General features: G+C 41.4%; 1 long non-coding RNA gene across 1 annotated transcript in view; it reads left to right on the top strand.

Annotated features, from left to right (window-relative positions):
- The first annotated feature begins 3,773 nt into the window (after nt 1-3,773).
- LOC128657122 (uncharacterized) overlaps nt 3,774-24,111 on the top strand; it is a 58,315-nt gene continuing 37,977 nt past the window's right edge. The window contains exon 1 of the long non-coding RNA XR_008402088.1: nt 3,774-3,841. This is a non-coding gene — a long non-coding RNA (uncharacterized LOC128657122). The remainder of the gene's footprint in view (nt 3,842-24,111) is intronic.

Here is a 24,111-nt window from a genome sequence, read left to right as displayed (position 1 = left end):
TGTTATAAGGGAGACGTCCCTTTTTATTTTATGTATGCTTTTAACAAGTTATTAAATTTCTGTCTAATTATACAAATGTTTTATTACTTTTTATATATAGATAAGAAGCTCACATTAGACAACAAGTTTATATATATCAGTTGTATATACCTGTTTATATCTTTTTATTAACTGAATGTTGATAAATACTTAGGATTACCTACAATAAATATATAATAACAACATTGCAGTACATACATTAAACATTTATCCAATCACAAAATACAATATATTCAAATTATAGAATTTAACTAAATACTCTACCCGTGCTAATCTAGCGCTGGACTACATTCACTACAGAAGAAGGTTTGAGTCAAGCGGTGGTGGGTCCTTTGTTTTCCTAAGTGGCCAGATAAGTGAATTTCATGCCCTATTTTCAGCAGGTTGGACCGAAACTTCTTCGGTACGACCAGCTGGCGTTTTGGCACCGGTCCTTTTCTCCTCTTGGAGATCCGGTACAGGAGCTCACCCTCCCACTGGAACCGTTCGTCTCCGAGGCCCTGGGCATCAGCACCTACTCGGTCTCGGTAAGGGGCTAGGGTCGGGTTGCTCAAGGTCTCTTTGGCGAAGTCGGAAGGGGTTGCCCAGGAGAGGGTGTCGGCAAGTTCGGGTTTTAGTGGGGACGGTCAGTCGGGGTAAGGTAGGAGTCAGGGCAGTAGGTCTTACCTGGGTCCCCACAGTTGGTGAGGTGGCTTGGCATCTGGCCTGCTGGCAGGTAGTCACAGGGCAGGTGTCCGGAGAGGTATTCCCCAAAAAGACAGAGACAAGGTGGCCAAGGTCATTTCCCAACAGGACCTCGGCAGGGATGTTTTGCATAACCCCCACTTCTACATTGCGGGTGTCGGTTTTCCAGTCCAAATTGATCCAGGCTGTAGGAACCCTCAGAACAGCACCTCCCGCTACCCCTACAGCGAGGGTCCGTCCAGTGCAGCCAGAGGGGGGAACGAGGTGAGGCTGAATCAAAGAGATGGTGGCCCCCATATCTCTCATTCCTTTAGCCGCCTGCCCGTTGACCCAGACATCTTGCTGATGTTGGTGTCGGTTGTCTTGGCCCACTGAGCTGACGAGGTGCAAGACACCCACTTCTTCTACTGTCCACTCAGCATAGGGTTCGGAGCTTGCTGTATGCGCACAATGGGCAGCAGCCTGGTAGCTGCGGGCTTGAGGAGTCCCCCACAGAGTTGGTGCAGGATTCCTTGGCGGCTGGGCTGGGGGGTTTCTTTGTCTTGTTGGGCAGTTCCATACCACATGGCCGGGTTGTCCACACCCATAACACCCCCCCTGGGGGCAGTCGGGTCTGGGGCTGCCTAAAAACTGTTTGTGGTCGCGCTGGGGCTGGAGCGGAGCGGGTTACTGGCTGGGGGTCTGTAGCCGTTTGGCGCCGGGCATCCACATACTGATCGGCCAGGGCGGCGGCTTGGTCAGCTGTTCTGGGTCCCTTGTCCTTTACCCAGTCCCTTATCTCTGCTGGGGGGTGGTTGTAGAACTGCTCCAGGAGGAGGAGTTGAACAGCTCCATCTAGGGTGGTGATGTGGCACCCAGTAACCCAGGAGTTCAAGGACCGAGCTAAGCGGTGGGCAAACTCTGTATACGGCTGCTCCTCTCGTCTTTGTAGCCCCCGGAATCTTAGCCGGTGAGCCTCCGGTGTGAGTGCATACCGGGCAAGAATACGCTCCTTCACCTGGTCATAGTTGTCTTGGTCCTCGGAAGGGACAGTGTGGAAAGCCTCCAGGGCCCTACCGGATAGTTTCCCAATGAGAATAGTAACCCTGTCGGCATCAGTGACCCCATGCATCCGGCACTGGGTCTCGAACAGCTGTAGATAGCGGTCAATATCCTTGCTCTCATTATCCTGGAATGTTCGGAAAGCCCCGTGAGGTAGTTTCTTGGGTCGTGAAGGAGAGTCCAGGGAATCCGGCATGACCCCCCCCCCCATAGACTTCTGAAGCTCCAACATATGTACCTTGGTGGCATCAGTCACTATCCGAGTAATGATCTCCTCGGGGGGGGGGGGGGGGTTAGGTCCATAGTGAGCCAGTTGCCACTGTACCTGCCGCTGCATGTCAGACACTGTAGTCCCGAGTGGAGGCTGTACTTGGCCGTCCTCCGCTTGTGGTCGCTGTCCGACCCACCAGCCTGTTCGATAGCCTGATCGTCCTCAGTTCGGCTACGAGTACTGCCTTTGTCTTGTTGCCAGCGACTTTCCCTCTAGCCTGCAGCAACGTTATCAATTCTTCCTTCCGGAGCCCATGGTACTGCTCCATCCGGCAAGATCTTCAGTTGGTGGTTTGGACGATCCAGGTAGACGGAAGCATCCCACAGCTGCCAACCAATGTGACAGATCCCCGGCTTAACCCTTGCAGCCTGGTATTCATGACATCTCCCCCCCTCCAGTTCGGCAGGCCCGGCTAGATCCACATACGGGTTGGCCTGTGGATGTCCGAGGAATTTATGCTTTGTTTTTGTTCTTAATTGAATACATTGTGTGACGGATCCCCGGCTACCCCGGCTGGGTAGCTCTGCCAAACGTGTCCTTCCGCTGCCTGGAACAAGCTGCTATGTAGCCCAGGAAAGTGATTCCTATGTAGCCCAGGAAAGTGATTCTAGCAGGAGCCCACCTAAATGACTAGACAGACTAGCATTCAGGTGAAAAAAGAACTGCCTTTATTGGGACAAACACACATCTTTTATACACACACACACACACACATCTTGATAAAACAGGGAGACAATGCAACAGTTTTCCCGCCATTCCCGCCCCTCCAGACTGACCGGTGCCTCCATAGCAACCATAGTCCCACAGATTACCAGGACACAGTGGTGACGGTTTTGGGGTGATCCCGGGGGAGCGGCGGCACTTCCAGGGAGTCATTTGAAAGCTCTCGGTCCCCAGATGCCGCAGTCCAAAAAGCGGTGTGATTTGTTATTGGGGACCGGAGATACAGCCCGTTGAAGTTATGGGGGTAGGGGTTTCCAAAACCCACGGTTCCCAAAGCAGCTCCCCTCCGGTAATTCCCCCACCTCTTGTCCTCCCTAGGGGCTACTAATCCCCAAAAGAGCGGAGCTCTGGGGCACATGGTTGCTGGAGCGACCAGGGGTTAAGTTAGCGGGTGTCCTGTGGCCGACCGGGAGTTCCAGGAGCCCGGACAGCCTAGGAGGGTTTTCCTGGTCATACACCAGATTTTTACAAGACAAGCAAACCAAAGCTTCCAGGGATTGTGGTTGCTCTGAGGAGCCCAAAACCACTGAGAATCAAGGGTGAGGTTATAGGGGGTAGGGGTTTAACCCTTGCAGCCTGGTATCTGTGACACATTGTAAGATGCTTTTTAGTTGCAACAAAAATGATTTCATATCCATTTTACTAAATAAACAAATTGTATTCTCTATTAGAACTAACAGGTCACAGAGATGAAAATCTAATCACAGGAGCACAAGGAGAACTTGCGCAGAATATTCAGCCAGTGGAGTCCCCATCAGACGTCTCTGCTGGTGAGAGATCTATGGCTGCTGTTAATGTTTATTTACAATGTAAAAACTCAGATTGTGAAATTATTTAACCCTTACTAATAGTTATGTAAATGATGGACCTGAAGACAGACCTAATACAATAATAAAATAATGATGTGTTGTGTAATATTACTGTATAATCAGATGTGTGTGAGATAATTGCACCTAAATCCATTTAACCAAAAAAACTAATTTTAATCTTTTTTAGAACTAATGGGTTACAGTGATGAAAATCTAGACACAGGATCACATGAAGACCTTGTACAGAATATTCAGCCATCAGATATCTCTGCAGGTGAGTGATCTATATAAGCTTCATAGTTAGAAAACTAAAATGTTGAAATGATTTAACCCTATTAATAATATTCAACTAGATTACGAGTTGTGCGTAACGGTTTTACCGCTGTAAAAATGTACAAATCAACGTAAAAACAGTAACGCAGTCTTGTCTGTATAGCTATACCGCAAGCATTTTAGCCTGTAACGCAATGTCAATCTCGCATTAAAAATAAATTATGTTTTTGCGTGTGATTTTCATAGCGCCGGTATTACAGGTTGTGCGGTAAGGCTAAAATGCTTGCGTTCCAGCTTATACTGACACGATACATTCTGCTATCTGAAAGCAGTAGTTATGAGTTTTGCGCCACAAAAATGTTTCACAACACTCATAACTAAACTGTTACAAAGTACACTAACACCCATAAACTACCTATTAACCACTATGCTGCCGCTTCCTGACATCGCCACCACTATAATAAAGTTATTAACCCCTATTCCGCCGCCTTCCCGCATCGCAAACACTATTTAAAACTTATTAACCCCTAATCTGCCGCTCCCGACATTGCCGCCACTAATAAAAGTGATTAACCCCTATTCCGCCTCTTCCCGACATCGCCACCACTATAATAGTTATTAACCCCTATTCCCCCGCACCCCAACATCGCCGCCACTATAATAAAGCTATTAACCACTATTCCGTCGCTCTTCGACATCGCCGCCACTAAAGTTATTAACCCCTAAACCTTTGGCCTCCCACATCACCGCCACTAAATAAACCTATTAACCCCTAAACCTAACAACCCCCTTACTTTAAATTAAAATTACAATAGCCCTATCTTAAAATAAATAAAAACTTATCTGTGAAATAAAAAAAAATAAGTTTAAACTAACAATTAACCTAACATAACTATTATACTAAAATTAAAATAACTACCAATTAAATAAACTAAATTGCACATTAAAAAAAAACCTAACACTAAAAAAATGTAAGTCTAAAATTACAAAAAATAAAAAATACTAAATTACAAAAAATAACAAACGAGATTATCCAAAATTAAAACAATTACACCAAATCTAATAGCCCTATAAAAATAAAAAAGCCTCCCCCAAAATAAAAAAACCCTAGCCTACATTAAACTACCAATTGCCCTTAAAAGGTCCTTTTGTAGGACATTGCCATAAAGAAATTAGCTCTTTTACCTGTAAGAAAACACAAAGACACCCTAACAGTAAAACCTACCACCCAACCAACCCCCCAAAATAAAAAACCTAACTCTAACAAAAGCCTAAGCTACCCATTGCCCTGAAAAGGGCAATTGTATGGGCATTCCCCTTAAAAGAGCATACAGCTCTTTTACATTGCCCTTAAAAGGGCATTCAGCTCTTTTAAAAAGCCCAAACCCTATTCTAAAAAAAAAAACCCCCACCAAAAAAAAGTAAAAAAAAAACCAACACTAACCTCCGACGACCCACTCACAGTTTCTGAAGTCCGGACATCCAGACGGTGAGGTGTTCTATCTTCATCCAGGTGGCATCTTCTATCTATATCTAGGCGGCATCTTCTATCTTCATCCCGGCTGTGTCTGCTATCCTTATCCCGACGGCGCGGAGCAGCTCCACCCTTAAAGACATCCAGCGTAGAGCATCCTCTTCATACGGTCACCGCCGTACACTGAATCTTCAATGCAAGAGAGCCTTTTCAAAATGGTGTCCCTTGCATTCCTATTGGCTGATTTGATTTTTGAAATTCAAATTAGCCAATAGGATGAGAGCTACTGAAATACTATTGGCTGTTCAAATCAGCCAATAAGATGGGTACTACTGAAATTCTATTGATTGATTTGAATAGCCAATAGGATTTCAGTAGCTCTCATCCTATTGGCTGATTTGAATTTCAAAAATCAAATCAGCCAATACGAATGCAAGGGACTCTATTTTGAAAAGGCTCCCTTGCATTGAAGATTCAGTGTACGGCGGTAACTGTATGAAGAGGATGCTCCGCACCGGATGTCTTCAAGGATGGACCCGATCCTTGCCGCCGGGATGAATATAGAATATGCCGCCTGGATGAAGACTTCTCGTCACCTGGATGTCCAGACTTCAGAAACTGTGGGTGGATCGTAGGGAGTTAGTGTTAGTTTTTTTTTTTTTACTTTTTCTGGGTGTTTTTTTTTTATTTTTAGATTAGGGTTTGGGCTTTCTTAAAAGAGCTGAATGCCATTTTAAGGGCAATGCCTATACAAATGCCCTTTTCAGGGCAATGGGTAGCTTAGGTTTTTGTTAGGTTTTTTATTTTGGGGGGTTGTATGGGTGGTGAGTTTTACTATTGGGGGGGTCTTTGTATTTTTTTACTGGTAAAAGCACAAATTATGCTTACCAGATAATTTCATTTCCTTCTGTATAAGGAGAGTCCAACAACTTCATTCCTTACTGTTGGGAAATACTGAACCTGGCCACCAGGAGGAGGCAAAAACACCCCAGCCAAAGGGTTAAATACCTCTCCCACTTCCCCCATCCCCTAGTCATTCTGCCGAGGGAACAATGAACAGTAGGAGAAATATCAGGGTATAAAAGGTGCCAGAAGAAAATTATAATTTAGAGGGACACCCATCGGAGAACACAGGCGGGGGCCGTGGACTCTCCTACAGAAGGAAATGAAATTGTCTGTTAATCATAATTTTATGTTTTCCTTCTTAATATAAGGAGAGTCCACGGCTTCATTCCTTACTGTTATACCCAAGCTCTAGAGGACACTAAATGATGATGGGAGGGATAAAGAGAGGCGGACCCTAATCTGAGGGCCTGCAAAACCTTTCTCCGGAAGGCTGTTTCAACTGAAGCAAAACATCAAACTTGTAAAATTTATAAAACGTATGTAACGAGGACCAGGTAGCCGCCTTACAAATCTGATCCATGGAGGCCTCGTTCTTAAAGGCCCAAGAGGAAGCCACTGCTCTAGTAGAATGAGTCGTATTTCTCTGAGGAGGTTTATGTCCCGCTGTCTCATAAGCTAAGCGGATAACACTCCGTAACCAAAAAGATAAGGAAGTCGAAGAGACCTTCAGACCCTTATGCTTCACAGAATAGGCAACAAACAAAGAAGAAGTTCCTTTGAAGAAGAAGGATTGGAACACAAGAAAGGAACCACAATCTCTTGATTGATGTTGATTGATGTTGACATAACCTTAGGAAGAAAACCTAATTTAGTATGTAGGACAGCCTTATCAGAGTGGAACACCAGATAAGGATGCTCTCATTGCAAGGCAGAAGCAATAGCCAGTAGAAAAAGAACCTTCCAGGACAACAATTTAATTTTAATTTCATGCATAGGCTCAAATGGAGCCTGTTGCAAAATCTTAACAAGATTTACACTCCAATGAGGCGCCTTAGATCTAAACTCGGGTCTGATCCTAATCAGATCCTTAACAAAGGACTGTACATCTGGAAGTTCTGAGAGCCTCTTGTGCAGTAAAACAGACAGGGCCGAAATCTGTCCCCTTAGGGAACTGGCAGAAAGGCCTTTTTCCAGTCCATCATGGAAAAACAATAGGATCCTGGCAACCATAACTTTATGCCAGGGAAATCCACACTCTTCACACCAGAATAAGTAAGTTTTCCACACCTTATGATAGATGCGATGAGTAACCGGCTTACGAGCTTGAATGAGAGTATCAATAACTCTCTCATAAAAACTTCTCTTGGCTAGGACTAAGTGTTCAATCTCCACGCAGTCAGCCTTAGAGAACCTAGATTTTGGTGAACAAAAGGACCCTGTTCCAGAAGATCCCTGCGACAAGGTAACTTCCATAGAGGAGAAGATGACATCCCCACCAGATCCGCGAACCAGATGGCCTTAAGAAGGTCTGGAGGGCAAGATATGCCTAAGCTAGCTTGCAACATCTCTGGTCCGTTAGGAATATCCTCATAGATATGGATTCTATTACAGTACCCAGGAATTCTACCCTGGTGCGTAGAATAAGAGAACTCTTTTTTCTAAGTTTATCTTCCATCCATGAGATCGAAGAAGAGAGAGAAGAGATACCGAATGGTCCTCCACCAGACGTAAAGATGGCGCTTGTATCAGAATATCGTCCAAGTAGGGAGCCACTGCTATGTCCTGGGTTCTGGCAACGGCTAGAAGAGCCCCTAGAACCTTCGTAAAAATCCTTGGGGCAGTAGCTAGACCAAACGGAAGTGCAATGAACTGGAAGTGCTGGTCTAGGAACGCAAACCTTAGGAACTGGAAGTGATCCTTGTGGATTGGAATGTGAAGCTAAGCATCCTTCCGATCTATAGTGGTCATGAACTGTCCTTCTTGAACTAGGGGAAGGATGGACCTTATTGTCTCCATCTTGAACGAGGGGACATTTAGAAATTTGTTTAAGCATTTTAGGTCCAGAATCGGGTGGAAAGTTCACTCTTTCTTTGGAACCACGAACAGGTTGAATAGTATCCCAAACCTCTTTCTGCAATAGGAACCGGGACAATGACTCCTAAGGAGGACAGATCCGCTTGCACCCCAGAAAGGCTTCCCTCTTTTCTGGCTTGGAAGACAGGCTTGAGAGGAGAAATCTGCCCTTGGGTGGATGAGATTTGAAACCTATTTTGTCTCCCTGAACTGTGACCTCCAGGACCCATGGATCCTGCACGTCCCTGAACTAAGCATCTTAAAACAGCGACAGTCTTCCCCCTACATGATCCAGCGCCAGTTTGGGGGCCGCCCCTTCATGACGATTTGGTCTCGGTGGGCTTCTTGCTCTGCTTGGATTTATTCCAGGATTGAACCGGCTTCCAAGTACTCTTGGCTTGCACGGGCTTAGAGGATTTAGGATTTCTCAGAACGAAAGGAATGAAAATTCGAACTCTGTCCCTTATACTTGTTCTTCTTATCCTGCGGTAGGGAGGCACCCTTGCCTGCTGTAACCGTGGAGATAATGGAGTCCAGGCCTGGACCAAATAAAATATTTTCTTTTAAAAGGAAGGGAAAGAAGCCTAGACTTAGAAGTCATATCCACAGACCAGGACTTCAGCCAGAGTGCCTGACGGATCTGAACTGAAAAAACAGAGACCTTAGCATTTAAGCAAATAATCTGCATGTTTGCATCGCAGATAAAAGAATTAGCAATTAAGGCTTTAATTCTTTCCTGGATAACGCAGAGGGGACCCTCCACCTTGATCAATTCCGATAAGGAGTCGCACCAGTAGGCCGCAGCTCCAGCAACCGAGGCAACAGCCGCTGCCGGTTGAAACAAATATCCTGTATGTTGAAACATTTTTCTTAGAAAAGTTTCCATCTTTTTATTCATTGGCTCTCTGAACAACGAACTATCCTCAAGTGGAATAGTAGTACATTTGGCCAGCGTGGAGATAGCACCATCCACCTTAGGGACGGAACCCCACAACTCCAATTGAGAGTCCGGGACCGGGAATAATTTCTTAAAGAAAGACGAAGGGGAAAAGGAAGATCCAATTCTATCTCATTAGTTTTACAGGAACAGGAAAAGTTAACGGCACTACCCTGTCCTCATAAACTCTGTCTAATTTAGGAATCAAAGGTTCATCAGGCAACTTGGCCTCTGGAACCTCTAATGTAGACAGGACCTCCTTTAGAAGAAAACGTGTGTTCAATCTTAAATCTAAAGGCTGGTTCCTCCGCAGCAGGAGGCTTAGAGGTAGCAGACTCCGACCCAGAAAGTTCACCCTCTGAAGTCTGAGTGTGACTCATCCTTGGTTAATTGAAAAACAGATAAATCCAATAAATCTTTTGATGACCCCTGGGCAGGAGAGCTATGTTTACCTTTCGCTTGCGCTTGGTAGGGCGAGGTAAAGCACTGAGTGCCTCAGACACTGCCATTTTTAACTGCGCTGTAAAGTCTGATGGTTAAATGCTCCCTCCAGATGGAGGATCAGGCGTGCTACGGGAAGCTGCATATGATAAGGGCGATGACTGATGGGTATGCACCTCACGGGACGGCGAGTCCTCAGAGGTGGACGGCTCAGTGGTACTAAAGGGGTTAACCTTCTTAGACCTAATAACTTTGTCAAGGCATGTGGAACATAGTTAAGAGGGCGAGCATACCAAGGCCTCCTCACAATATAAACAGGTATTACTATTTGGAATAGAGACAGTACCCTCAAGAATATCAGAATCATCCATAGCTTAAGCTAATGACAGTAGGACACAGAATAGAACAATCTTTTTATTTCTCACAAAAACGGCACCTTTATACTCCCAATGGCTGGGGCACTCGCTACCTCCTAGACCCAGACAATACAGAGAAAAAGCGCCTTCTCCGACAGCCAGCTCGGTCAGGAAAGAGGAAATAAAAGCGAGACCACTCCTGGTCGCGTGGTGCGCAAGGCAGGACCGCCCCTGCTATGAGAAAAAGCGTGCCAAGCTACAAGCTGCGCAGTGTTCAAAGTGAAAGTAAAAACCTGTGTGTTCCAGCCACATAACAGTCTATGAGCCCAATAAAATATCTTCGCATAAAGCAGCATAAAATAAAAGCAACACATTTGATTAATCCCCACTGTTCAATATTCCCCCTCAGGAGATATTAGCCCATGATTCTATTACGATAAAAGGTGCCACACTGTGACCCTGTCTTCTAGCGTTTCCAACATATGTAAAAATTGAAAAGATCTTGCCAGAATTGATGCTGTGGAACAGAAACACAGCCTCTCAAGTGTGACAGTCTTGTAGCATCGCTCCTGACATGGACTTGAGTGTAGAAAACGAGCAGGCAGTGAAACTCATCAACACTGATTGCTTAAGGAGCTGTTAGCAGGCAGTCTGGATGGGTTCGCAGAAAGACTCTCTTCCTGCATCTTCAGTCTCTAACTTTCGTCAATGCTCTCACTGAGAGGCTGACAAGACTACTTAAAACTCCAGTCCCATATCAAAGGGCAAATATCCCTCCTAAGGAACTACTCCGAAATCTTCTGACACTTCTCTGCCATCCTCCTGTGACGAAAAGGCAAAGAATGACTGGGGGATGGGGGAAGTGGGAGAAGCATTTAAGCCTTTGTCTGGGGTGTCTTTGCCTCCTCCTGGTGGCCAGGTTCAGTATTTCCCAACAGTAAGGAATGAAGCCGTGGACTCTCCTTATATTAAGAAGGAAAGAGCTGATTTATTTAGGTCATTTTAAGGGCTATTGGTAGTTTATTGTAGGCTAGGGTTTTTTTTTATTTTTGGTGGGGGGGGCTTTTTTATTTTTATAGGGCTATTGGATTAGGTGTAATTGTTTTTATTTTGAATAATTTTGTTTGTTATTTTTCATAATTTAGTGTTGATTTTATGTAATTTTAGACTTTAATTTTTTAGTAGTGTTAGTTTTTTTTTTAATGTGTCATTTAGTTTATTTAATTTGGTAGTTATTTTAATTTCAGTATAATAGTTATGTTAGGTTAATTGTTAGATTAAACTTAGGTTTTTTAAATTTCACAGGTAAGTTTTTATTTATTTTAAGATAGGGATATTGTCATTTTAATTTAAAGTTAGGGGGTTGTTAAGTTTAGAGGTTAATAGTTTAATTTAGTTTTTTTGCGATGTGGGGTGCTGGTGGTTTAGGGGTTGATAGGTTTATTTAGTGGAGGTAATGTGGGAGGCCAGAGGTTTAGGGGTTAATAACTTTATTTAGTGGCTGCAATGTCGGGGAGCGGCAGAATAGGGGTTAATAGATTTATTATAGTGTCGGCAATGTTGGGGTGCAGGGGAATAGGGGTTAATAACATTATTATAGTGGCCGCAATGTCGGGGAGTGGCGGAATAGGGGTTAATAGCTTTTATTAGCGGCGGCGCTGTCGGGAGCGGCAGATTAGGGGTTAATAACTTTATTTAGGTGTCGTGGGGCGGCAGATTAGGGATGTTTAGAATTGGGGTTTATGTTAGGGTGTTAGGTTTAAATGTAACTTTTTTTTCCCCATAGACATCAATGAGGTTGTGTTAGGGAGCGTTTCATTCCGTGATCGCAGGTGTTAGGTTTTTTTCTAACACACTGTCCCCATTGATGTCTATGGGGAAAGTGTGCATGAGCATGTCAAAGCAGCCCTTGGATTTTGTGCGGTATGGAGCTTATCGCCACCATATCGCACGCACAAGGCGGCTTTTCTAAAACTTGTAAAAGCAGCGCTATGGAGGGTGAAATAATGCAACTTTTGTTGCGTTCGTTTCGCACCCTCTATAGCACAAAACTTGTAATCTAGGTGTATGTGAATAATGAGCCTTAGTACAGACAGGTTACAATGATACCATCTATTTGGTGCACAAACATACTGTGTATTCCCTTCTCTCTCACCTTCTATTTCATGCAAATACCACACACGTACATGTCCTCTCTTCTCTTTCATTCTCTGCTTTATGTAAATAGTACATACACATGCTCTCTCTTTTCTCTCACCCTCTGCTTTATGTGAAAAGTACACACACATGCTCTCTCTTTTCTCTCACCCTCTGCTTTATGTGAAAAGTACACACACATGCCCTCTCTCTTCTCTCACCCACTGCTTTATGTGAATAGTACACACACATTCCCTCTCTTCTCTCTCACCCACTGCTTTATGTGAATAGTACACACACATTCCCTCTCTTCTCTCTCACCCACTGCTTTATGTGAATAGTACATACACACGCCCTCTATTCTCTCTCACCCTCTGATTTCTGTGAATAGTACACACACATGCCCTCTCTTCTCTCTCCCCCTTCTCTCCGTCCCTCTGCTTTATGTGAATAGTACATACATATGCCCTCTCTTCTCGCTCCCCCTCTGCTTTATGGGAATAATACATACACATGCCCTCTCTCCCCTCTCACCCTCTTATTTATGTGAATAGTACATACACATGTCCTCTCTTCTCTCTCATGCTCTGTTTTATGTGAATAGTACATACACATGCCTTCTATTATCTTCTCTATCACCTTAAAGGCATTTGAAACCCAAAATATTACTTTCATTAATCATATAGAGGATCCAAATTTAAACAACTTTCCAATTTATTTCTATTATTTAATTTGCTTTGTTTTCCTGGTATCTTTTGTTGAAAATCATACCTAGATAGGCACAGGAGCTGGAATCTAGCTGCTGATTGGTGGCTGTACATATATAACTCTTTTTATTGGCTTAACAATTGTGTTCATCCAGCTCCTAGTAGTGCATTGTTGCTCCTTCGAAAAAAGATACCAAGAGAATAAAACAAAATTGAGGAAAGAAGTAAATTGGAAAGTTTCTTAAAAATGTATGCTCTAGCTCTGGGTATGTTCCGGAGGAGGAGCTTAGCACAGGTAGCTGAGCGTTTGTTCTCCAGTCCCAAGCATCTGGCGGTGCAATCCACGCGCCAAGCCCTGAAATCAGAGGCTGCTACCTGGACGGCAAGAACCACACGCTACCGGAACGACCAGTGGAAATTCCAACCCACTGCAGAGAGACCCCCTGTTCTGAAGGGGAACGTAATTCCAATACACCACACTGTAAATGAGGAGGACTCAAAGGTGTAAATGACGGAGAAAAGATCACAAGTCTGTGCACCTGACAAGGCTTCTAACTTTCTGTTTTATATTTGTGCCCTCTGTTAACTCCTGCCTGCTTGCACTCTTCCCCTCCCGGTGTGCAGTCCGTACACTAACTGCCTCTGGCCGTGGAGGAGTGTTGTGTGATTCCCAGGGGAGCCTGTGAGACCGGCGAGGACTCTGGATCTGCCCCTCCTCCCCCACCGGTGCTGCGTGGGAGGAGGCGCTGAATTGGCATCTCGGAGCGTGGAGACCTTACCTGGAGTCCTCGTGCGGGGACGAATTGTCTGAGCACCTGTGTTGGTGGTGCCGCTTTCGGACCCGACCTAGAGGCTGTCACCGGACCCCCTCCCCCCCCCACCGGATTCTGCGCGGGAGGAGGTGGGTCAGTCAAGGCAAGAGCGGACACCTTCCGCGACAACACGGAGTACAGCTTAGAAGCATCCCCTAATCTCTGGCAGTCAACGGCAGGCTTTCAAGCCCAGAGGTTACCTCCTGGACGGTAGTCCCCAAAAAAATAAGACACCGGAGGGTGAGTGCAATAAGCAGAGGCAAACATTGTGTGCTAGGAAACCCTGGGACTTTTCTTTGAAAGATAGCGGGCGTTAGCAAGCAGGGGGAACAGACTTATTTTAACTACACACGCTGCACAGAAACTTATACAAAATCAAGAAAAGGGGGAAATCAAGGAAAAAAACAAAACAAAAAAAACATCCCTTTACACAAGTAAACTATGCTTCGCTAAACTCAAGACCTTGGGATAAACCCCTAGCAAACAAACAAGATAAAGTTTGTGGGATCTTTACCTTACCAAAAAGCCCAAAGAAGCGGGAGCAGGGGCAAATTAAGGCCTCATACTAAAGGGGAAGGAGAAGAAGGGAGGAAAGTGGAAGGAGGGAGTGAAGGAAAAATAAAAGGAAAAATAGAATATGACACATCGCTACTAGAAGATACAGTCACAGCAAAAAAAATACATTTTCCCCTCCTCAATCAGCGTAAGATACAAAGGGAGAAACAGTAACATTAAAAGTTTCTGAACTAACCTCAGCTTGTTAAGACTCTTATCTTAACAACTCAATAGGACTGTGACTCCTTAAATTCATATACAAATTTCTACCCTTGATCTGCAAAATTGCTGAATATACAGCAGATGTGTTTTCCGTCTGCTGACTATTGATTTTTTTCTTTTTTTTTTTGGTTGTTTTTTTTTTTCTTCCTCCTTGCCAATATCGCTAACTCATTACCTGTGTTTAAAACAATGCTATGTATTTAATGTATGTCATTCCTACTAACCTGTCCACAATAGGGTATTTGTTTGGTCTCTGCATCTTCAAACCATTAGGGACTAAACTACTAATGTTAGAAGATTTGAACAATCTTAGGCATTATATATCAATGTTATAATCATATAGCGGGCTAGCCACATGTCTATTTCTGGTTAAGTCAGGGTAATTGTTTGTAGAGGTCCCTCATATGGGCTTACTGGAATAGACTTCTTGCCTCATTTACAGTTATTTCTCTGCTGGATTTAAATGATTCAAAGCTCTGTTTTAATATATCAGCTAACTTAGATTAAAATTAGCAAGGAAACTGATCCTGGAAACAGAGGCTATATACTAACCGCAATTGTCTGCAAGCTGCTTTAATTCTTGAAAGTATAATAGCTACGTCTATTTTCACTAACATCGCTAATTTACTATTTAGGATTAAATTGCTGTGTACTAACCTTTGCCACTCTAGCTAAGGTGCCCATAAAAGAGCACTTCCTCTCTGGTTTTTGTAATTAAGCCCTCAGGTTTGTTGTATAGGCTCTTGACTTGCAGGACAAAATTATTAATTCAAACAGCTTGTACTAACTGCAGGTACCATACTTCACAGCCATAAGGGCACCGTGGGACAGTCACAGTCTTACCTGTGTTGGGTTGGGGTATCTGCCCAGGGGAATCCCACTTCTGGGTTCCCCCGAGCAAGTTCTTAGTTCTAACAACAGATACTTAATTGTAGGACAAAAATAAGCAGAATCTCATACTAATCTGAGATTCGTGTCTTCTCTCAGTCAGCTCCTTATTAAGAGACTTAAGGCCTTGATTCAATTTCCCAGCTAAATTTAAATTTAAAAACTGATCTTACAGGCAGAGGTCACACACTATTTGCTCTGCTCTACCCATTTTAAGTATGCGACTCTGTTACTGACTGCCTAAGCTTGACCTGAACACTATAAAGTCACTCACACCCCCTTTTTTTTTTTTTTTTTTTTTTTCTCCTTTCTCTCTTTTCCTTTTTTCACTCAGAGCTTTATCGCACCGTCACGGTATACACAAATAGTCACATAAATTGGATCACTCTTTTCTTTTGATCCCTAAATTATTTTCTCACTTATAACCTATACACACTTTCCTCCATTTTTTCTTCACAAGAGTTATTTACTTTCCTATCTTAACACCATCACACACCACTCAGGGGCACCCCCTTAATTAGCACTTTCTCTACACGCACAATTAGCACATGGACAAATTTCTCAATACTTCCTCCAAAACAACATCCCCAAGCATGGCAGGCAGGCATAGAGATAAGAAATCTAAAGGAATTGCCGAGCCTTTAGTTGAAGCTCACTCTGCAACCAATCTAAGCCCCATAAGCGAGGTATTGAACTTACAAAATCTGGTTACCAATATTTCAGAAGCCCTGACCCCCAAATTTGACACCCTAAGAAATGAAATAAAACAAGATATAGATCGGCTATCTCAGGAAGTCAGACAATTCTCAAGTAGACTGCAAGAGGCAGAACAAAGGGTATCAGATTTAGAAGATCTTTCAGTGGTACAAGGCTCTAAATTAGCAGACACAGAAACTAAACTACAAAAAATGCAGTTGAGATTAGAAGACTTAGAAAATCGTTCGCGAAGAAAAAATATAAGGATAATTGGCATACCTGAGGAAAAAAAATACGAAAATTTAACGCTATTTATAACAGAAACGTTAGCTCAAATCTTGGAAATATCAAACACTCAGATAATAATCGAAAGGGCTCATAGAATTGGCCCTCCCCCAGATGATAACAAAACAAGCAGAAGACCCAGGGTAGTCATTGCACGATTTCTGAACTACTTAGATAAAGTTTATATCCTTCAACAATTCAGAAAAAAGCAACCTATTAATATAGATGGCGCAAAAATGTTATTGTTCCAGGACTACTCAGTAGAAACCTCCATAAAACGGAGAGATCTAGCGCCTGTTTGTACAAAATTTATTCAAAAAGGTTACAGGGCAACTTTAATATATCCATCCAAACTCAAAGTAGTCACTGGTGATGACATACATTTTTTCGAAAATGCTAAAGAAGCAGAAAGGTTCTTTATTGAATTAGAGTCAGCAGGCTAAGAACTTGCTTAACAGGGGCTCATAGCTCAAAATTAAGAGTATAGAAATAATTTTGCTCTTTGTTTTACCGTCTTTTTTTTTCTTTTTGCTGTTGTCACTTAAATACAATATGGGTGTCTTATCAAAATTACTTCCCTCGGAAAGAGATCCCTCTAGGGACAGAGGGAAAAAGGAGGAGTTAGCCCTCCTTTTCTATCATATAATAGAGTATCAATCCCCCCCCCCTCCCCCTTATTATTATCTTTTTTTTTTTTTTTTTTCTCCCCTCTCTCGTCTCTCTCCCTCTCTCCCTCTTCCCTTCCTCCCTCGTTTTTCCCTCCCGCGTGTTTCTTGTTCTCTTTTTTTTCTTTTTTTTACTATATATTATCTGAATGGATAAGCTAATTCGATGAAGCCGCCAGATAGGTTTAGATTAATTTCATGGAATGTGGGTGGAATTACAACTCCTATAAAAAGAAAAGCCATAATCTCACACACGAGAAAATTACAGGCAGACATCACTTTTCTCCAAGAAACACATCTAAACTTAGAAGAAGTAATAAAATTGAAAGGCTCTTGGATAAAGGAGGTAATTGCCTCACCTAGTGTCAGAAGGAAGAGAGGGGTGGCAATACTGCTAGGTAAAAGACTAGAGTATGATATACTTCAGACAAGGGGTGACCCAGAGGGGAGATTCATAATGATCAAAGCCCGAATAGCCAAACAAGTATATACATTGTGCAATTTATATGCACCTAATGAATTGGATTATGAGTTTTGGAACTTAATGCAATCCACCATCTTGTCCTTCACAGAAGGGTTTTTAATAATCGGAGGAGATTTCAATATGGCCCCACAATCCCCCTTGGATAGACTGAGATATAATAGCAGGCAACTAAAGTGTAAAAAGGATAAGCTTGAAACAAAAATTTTTAAGATTCTCTTTCAGAATCTTATGGTCAAAGACATCTGGCGAATACAAAACCCTGATGTCCGAGACTATACCTGCTTATCCAGGGTACATAAAACCTTATCAAGAATAGATCTATTATTAATTGACGAGAGACTCTGCTCAAAGAATATGAAAGCAGGAATCACACCTATAATCATCTCAGACCACTCCCCCATCTTCCTTGAGATACATTTAAATACTGCGATAAAAACACCTCTAAGATTCAGGTTTCCTTATCACCTGACAAATGACGCGAAATTTAAAAAACGCCTAAATGATAAATTTAAAGAATATATTCAAATGAACACAAAAAGGGAACAGAGCGCAACCGCAACTCAAGGTAAAACTTTTATTATTATGTCATGCGCTAAAAACAAATTGCACTTACAAGAAGTTAGCAATATTCAAGCCTTTAGGTATTAACAGTCCGCTGGATCACAGTTTCTCTCTTGGCTCTTCACACTGGGATCTGTTATGGCATCTCCGTGAAATCCCCAGGCTCAGATGTTAATAACCCAAATGATGACGGATAAACAAGTACTTGTAAGAACAAATGAATATAAATGTCTATCAACAGTGTCCCTATTGATGTCTACGCGTTTCGTCCTCCTTTATCGGGACTTTCTCAAGACTCAGGGTATGATAACTTATTTCGCGGGGATCCTCTTCTTAAACGTCCAGCTATGTTTCCATTGGTTGAACTATAGGCCTATCGTAGACTCCGATCCGACACACCCACTAACAAACAACGTGTCTCATTTGTGGTAAGTCAGATCGGAGTCGCCGATGTTGATATTCTGATTAGAATTTAAAACACAACATTACACAAAATGCATATTACAGTAAAACTGAATAAATATGTTTGACAATACAAAACAAAACAACAACGTATTATAATATACCTAAATATACGAACATATCATTATTTTGTGCTTTTGAATAGCGATTATGGGGCTCTTGCTTACTACACACTCTACTAGTATTTCTTGAAGTGATAATATTAATTCCTTAAAGGGATATAGACTTTACTTTCTCCCTTATATACCTCCTATTGTTAGTAATAGTGATGTACCAACACCAATTCTAATCCTCACTACTGTGTGCTTTCCTATGATTTAAATTTTTTTTTAATAATTTAAAAAATATACACTATTAAAACCCTAAGACTTTAAATTCATAAAAATACTAACTAAATTTTTTTTTACTGCTTATTAACTTGCATTGTTCTCTTTAGAATAGTTGTTACTTGTAAAAGTGTACCTATGATAATTAGTTAATAAATTATTACAATCAAATCATGAATGCTTGGAGATCCAAATCTATGTTTAACCCTTTTGGAAGGGTTAAACATAGATTTGGATCTCCAAGCATTCATGATTTGATTGTAATAATTTATTAACTAATTATCATAGGTACACTTTTACAAGTAACAACTATTCTAAAGAGAACAATGCAAGTTAATAAGCAGTAAAAAAATTTTTAGTTAGTATTTTTATGAATTTAAAGTCTTAGGGTTTTAATAGTGTATATTTTTTAAATTATTACAAAAAAAATTAAATCATAGGAAAGCACACAGTAGTGAGGATTAGAATTGGTGTTGGTACATCACTATTACTAACAATAGGAGGTATATAAGGGAGAAAGTAAAGTCTATATCCCTTTAAGGAATTAATATTATCACTTCAAGAAATACTAGTAGAGTGTGTAGTAAGCAAGAGCCCCATAATCGCTATTCAAAAGCACAAAATAATGATATGTTCGTATATTTAGGTATATTATAATACGTTGTTGTTTTGTTTTGTATTGTCAAACATATTCAGTTTTACTGTAATATGCATTTTGTGTAATGTTGTGTTTTAAATTCTAATCAGAATATCAACATCGGCGACTCCTATCTGACTTACCACAAATGAGACACGTTGTTTGTTAGTGGGTGTGTCGGATCGGAGTCTACGATAGGCCTATAGTTCAACCAATGGAAACATAGCTGGACGTTTAAGAAGAGGATCCCCGCGAAATAAGTTATCATACCCTGAGTCTTGAGAAAGTCCCGATAAAGGAGGACGAAACGCGTAGACATCAATAGGGACACTGTTGATAGACATTTATATTCATTTGTTCTTACAAGTACTTGTTTATCCGTCATCATTTGGGTTATTAACATCTGAGCCTGGGGATTTCACGGAGACGCCATAACAGATCCCAGTGTGAAGAGCCAAGAGAGAAACTGTGATCCAGCGGACTGTTAATACCTAAAGGCTTGAATATTGCTAACTTCTTGTAAGTGCAATTTGTTTTTAGCGCATGACATAATAATAAAAGTTTTACCTTGAGTTGCGGTTGCGCTCTGTTCCCTTTTTGTGTTCGCAGCTTTCCGTGGTTTGGGCGCTCTTCAGCGTCTAACGAGCATCAAAGCAGCACCGCTCTCAACAACAGAGACAGGAGGATCTTTATTCTGACACGCGAATATATGTTTAAGTTTACCATACTCCTGGGGACATCGAGGTGAGATAGGTAGCATATGTCAAGCTACTTTTTAGTTTGTTTTAATGTTATATGTAACAGTTAGGTGGTGTTTTATTTTTGAATATTGCGTTACATTTGTCAATTTAATTGATTTTCAACATTGTTCATATTGACTGTGTTGTTCTATTGTGTATAAGGAGTGCTCAGCAGTCAGCTCACGTAGACATTTTTACATTGTGAATTTTTACTTTGTATGCTAATCTTGTAACCGGTCTAGTGTGTAGAGTACAGCCAGCTGATAATAGGTAACAGTAAGCTCTACAGCAGTGGTCAGTTAGCGCAGTGTTAGGGTAATAGTATATATTCAAATGAATATTGAATATATTGATAGACCGGAGATCTTTTGGGGTGCTGCAAAAGCAGTCATCAGAGGAGAAATAATCGCCTACGCGGCCAAACTTACCAAGATATTGAAAAATAGAGAAAAAGAAGCTCTTAATTTCGTTGTAAATTCTTATAATCATTTTCTTCTATACAAGTCAGCTTTTAATTGGGCCAAATATATGAAAGCCAAAAAAGAAAGAGACGCCTTAACACTGCTCATAGAAACTCAAAAAGATCTTAGATATCAGGCGAAAATGTACCGATTCGGCAATAAATCCGGTAAACTTCTGGCAAGGCTAGTTAAGGGAGAAAAAAAACCCTCATACATCGATAGAATACAACAAAAAGAGATCATTCTTACAAAATCAGAGGATATTTTAGAGAGTTTCAAAAAATTTTATGAAGATATTTACTCCTCTAGAGTCGCCAACTTGGATCAGTCTCAAAAATTTTGGAGCAAAATAACCTATCCCACAGTCCCAGAGGAAATATTAACTAATTTGAACAAACCAATCTTAGAGGAAGAAGTTAGCAAAATGATCTCTGAGTTATTACTTAACAAAGCGGCAGGCCCTGATGGGCTCCCTAATGAGGTGTATAAAATTTTAGCCCCCGAAGTGGTACCATGTCTCTGTAAATTATTTAACGAATATTTTATCGATGGTAAAAATATACCTCCTAGTTTTACGGCTTCTTATACAACTTTATTGCTTAAAGGAGGGAAAGATCCAACCCAAAGAGATTCCTACAGGCCCATAGCTCTTCTGAATACTGAATATAAAATATTAGCCTCAATTTTAGCAAGCAGACTTCAAAATGGTCTCACTCATATTATTCATAATGATCAGGCAGGCTTTCTTAAACATCGTAACTCGGCCTCCAAAATCAGAGAAGCTCTAGCAATAACAGAATACTTCTCTCGGAAGACAGCCGTCGGGGAGGAGATGGGGGATCCTGATCTTGCAATAGTTGCAATCGATGCTGAGAAAGCCTTCGACTCGGTCTATTTTAGCCACATATTCACATCTCTGGAAAAATTCGGAATTTCAGGCAAATTCCCTAGCTTTATAGAAAATCTATACAAAAACCCACATACAAATTTAATTATTAACAATTCTCTATCATCAGATATTGCAATTCAAAGGGGCACGCGGCAGGGTTGTCCCCTATCTCCTCTCATCTTTGACATAGCCATTGAGTCTCTGGCAATAAAGATTAGACAGTCTCTCCAAGGGGTCACAATTTCTAAACATGAATTAAAAATCGCGCTTTATGCGGACGATATACTTCTCTATCTCTCAAATACAAAGAGGAATATACCCAAGTTGATGCACATAATAGATAGGTTTGGGTCCTTCTCGGGATACAAAATAAATGCAGCAAAGTCAGAGATCATGTGGCTTAGGAAAAAAAAGGACTCATTAATTGAGTGCCCCTTCAAAGAGGTGAGGGAATCATTTAAATACTTGGGAATTTTTATACCAGTTAATCCCTCAGATCTATATAAACTCAATATAATACCAATTCTTTCACTGATCCAAGATAAACTGAAAACCTGGTTAAATTTACCAATCTCACTCTCAGGGAGAATTGCGCTTTTTAAAAGGGCCCTCCTGCCCAAACTTTTGTATATATTACAGAATACACCAATATTGATGGCTGTAAAAGATATTCGGTCTCTTAATTCGGCAATTAGAAACTTTATTTGGCAAGGGAGGAGATCTAAGATCTCAATACCTAAATTGTCAACAGGTAAAGAATACGGAGGACTGTCTTTGCCAGACATAGGAAATTATAACCTAGCTTTCCTCGCTCGCACGGTGACAGACTGGTTTCTCTCCACAAATTATGTGACCAATAATTTGCTAGATGAAAACATCTGCTATCCTTTCCTCCCTACGGGGCTGGCTCACTGCGAGCCCAAAGCACTTCCACCTGAAATTAAGAAACTTAAAATCATACTAAATCCCATTAAAGCATGGTGGAAAATAGGGAGTCTTCTGAAAACTAACTGCAGTGCTTCGCAGTATCTACCCATACAGGGTAACCCCAATTTTTGCCCTGGCCTGAATTCAGCAATTTTCAGTAAATGGGCCTCTAGGGGCCTGGGGAATGTTTATCAACTGATCAGGTCAAATACAAATTGTATGAGAACATTTGAGGATCTAAAAAGAGAATTCAACCTAGCAAATAAGGAATTCTTTGCATATCTTCAACTGAGGCATTATATTTCAAAATTGGTCACAAAGACAGGCTGGAATTGGGCCTTGGGAAACCTGGAAAATTGGCTAGTACTAACAAAGAGCGGACATACAGCAATTACATATTGCTATAGATCTTTATGTAATGTTAAGGGCTTACTGGTACTGGAAAAGATAACGTTGAATTGGAATAGGTTTATTGTCCCTAATGACATTGAACCGAAATTTATCCAAAGATCTATTAGTAAAGTATCCCAGACCACCCTCTCTGCGAACTGGAGAGAGGCACATGTCAAACTTTTGCATCAAGCATATTTCACGCCAGAGAAGGGCCATAAATTGCACAATGTAAACTTCAACACATGCCCAAAATGCTCCTTCTTCGCAGCAGACTTAATACATATGATATGGAGCTGCCCAAAAATTAGGCAATTCTGGCATAAATTGGAATATTGGCTCAACAACATCCTGGGGATCTCCCCTCTGGGTTTCACACTTACGCAGGTGGTTTTTTGTATAAAGAAGCACGAAGGGCAACACTCCCAGGAGAAACTGGTTACTCTCTCAATATTAGCTTCCAGGTATCTAATCACCAAGTGCTGGAAGATACATAGGGCCCCCACAATATTAGAAGTTAAAAATTATCTCAAAAAACAATGCATGTTAGAACAGAGAGACACTAATCTAAATAATGAAGAAGAGATAAAGGCATTCTTTAAGAAATTGTCTCTTTTTATTAAAAGCTTTCCAGAAAACGAAGTACAGCATTTGATCTTCCCATTTAGAAATTCAGAGCTTATACAGCTTAATATTTGGTAACCCACGGAGAGGAGGAAGAGAGCGGGAGAGAATTTCCCCCCCCCCCTTTTTTTTCCCCATAGATATGTTTTGTTTTGAGGTGTTTTCTTTTTATTTTGGTTTTTTATTTATTATCTTTTTTTTCTTTAATTAATGTCTTGATTTAGTCGCTACAAATATAAAAACCCAACTTCGCGGTTATATAAACTGGATATAACAATGTACTATCTCCGTAAAATGTGGACCCAAGTATGACTGAAATACTTTATTTAAGACACATTCCACATACTTGCAGTATAGTAAATATTAGCATTAATGCAGGTATTGCATTTAAAAGTTGTATACTTAAAGTATAAGGTAACGCTGGGTACAAACAGAATCTCTCTTTTACTTTCTCTTTCTGATCGTCCTTTTTGTTTATTTTTTGCCCTGCGTGGCATATGTACAGTGTCTTTTCACCAAATGTTGGTTATAAATAAAAAAAAAATGTATGCTCTATCTGAATCACAAAATACAATTTTTGGGTTTCATGTCCCTATAAGCTTCATGTAAATAGTACATGCACATGCCCTCTCTTTTATCTCCTACCCTCTACTTTATGTTAATTGTACATACACATG

Source organism: Bombina bombina, chromosome 4 (genome assembly GCF_027579735.1).
Source record: "Bombina bombina isolate aBomBom1 chromosome 4, aBomBom1.pri, whole genome shotgun sequence".
NCBI lineage: Eukaryota > Metazoa > Chordata > Amphibia > Anura > Bombinatoridae > Bombina > Bombina bombina.
Note: the sequence above shows the minus strand (reverse complement) of the source record. Positions and strands in the feature narration are given on the sequence as shown.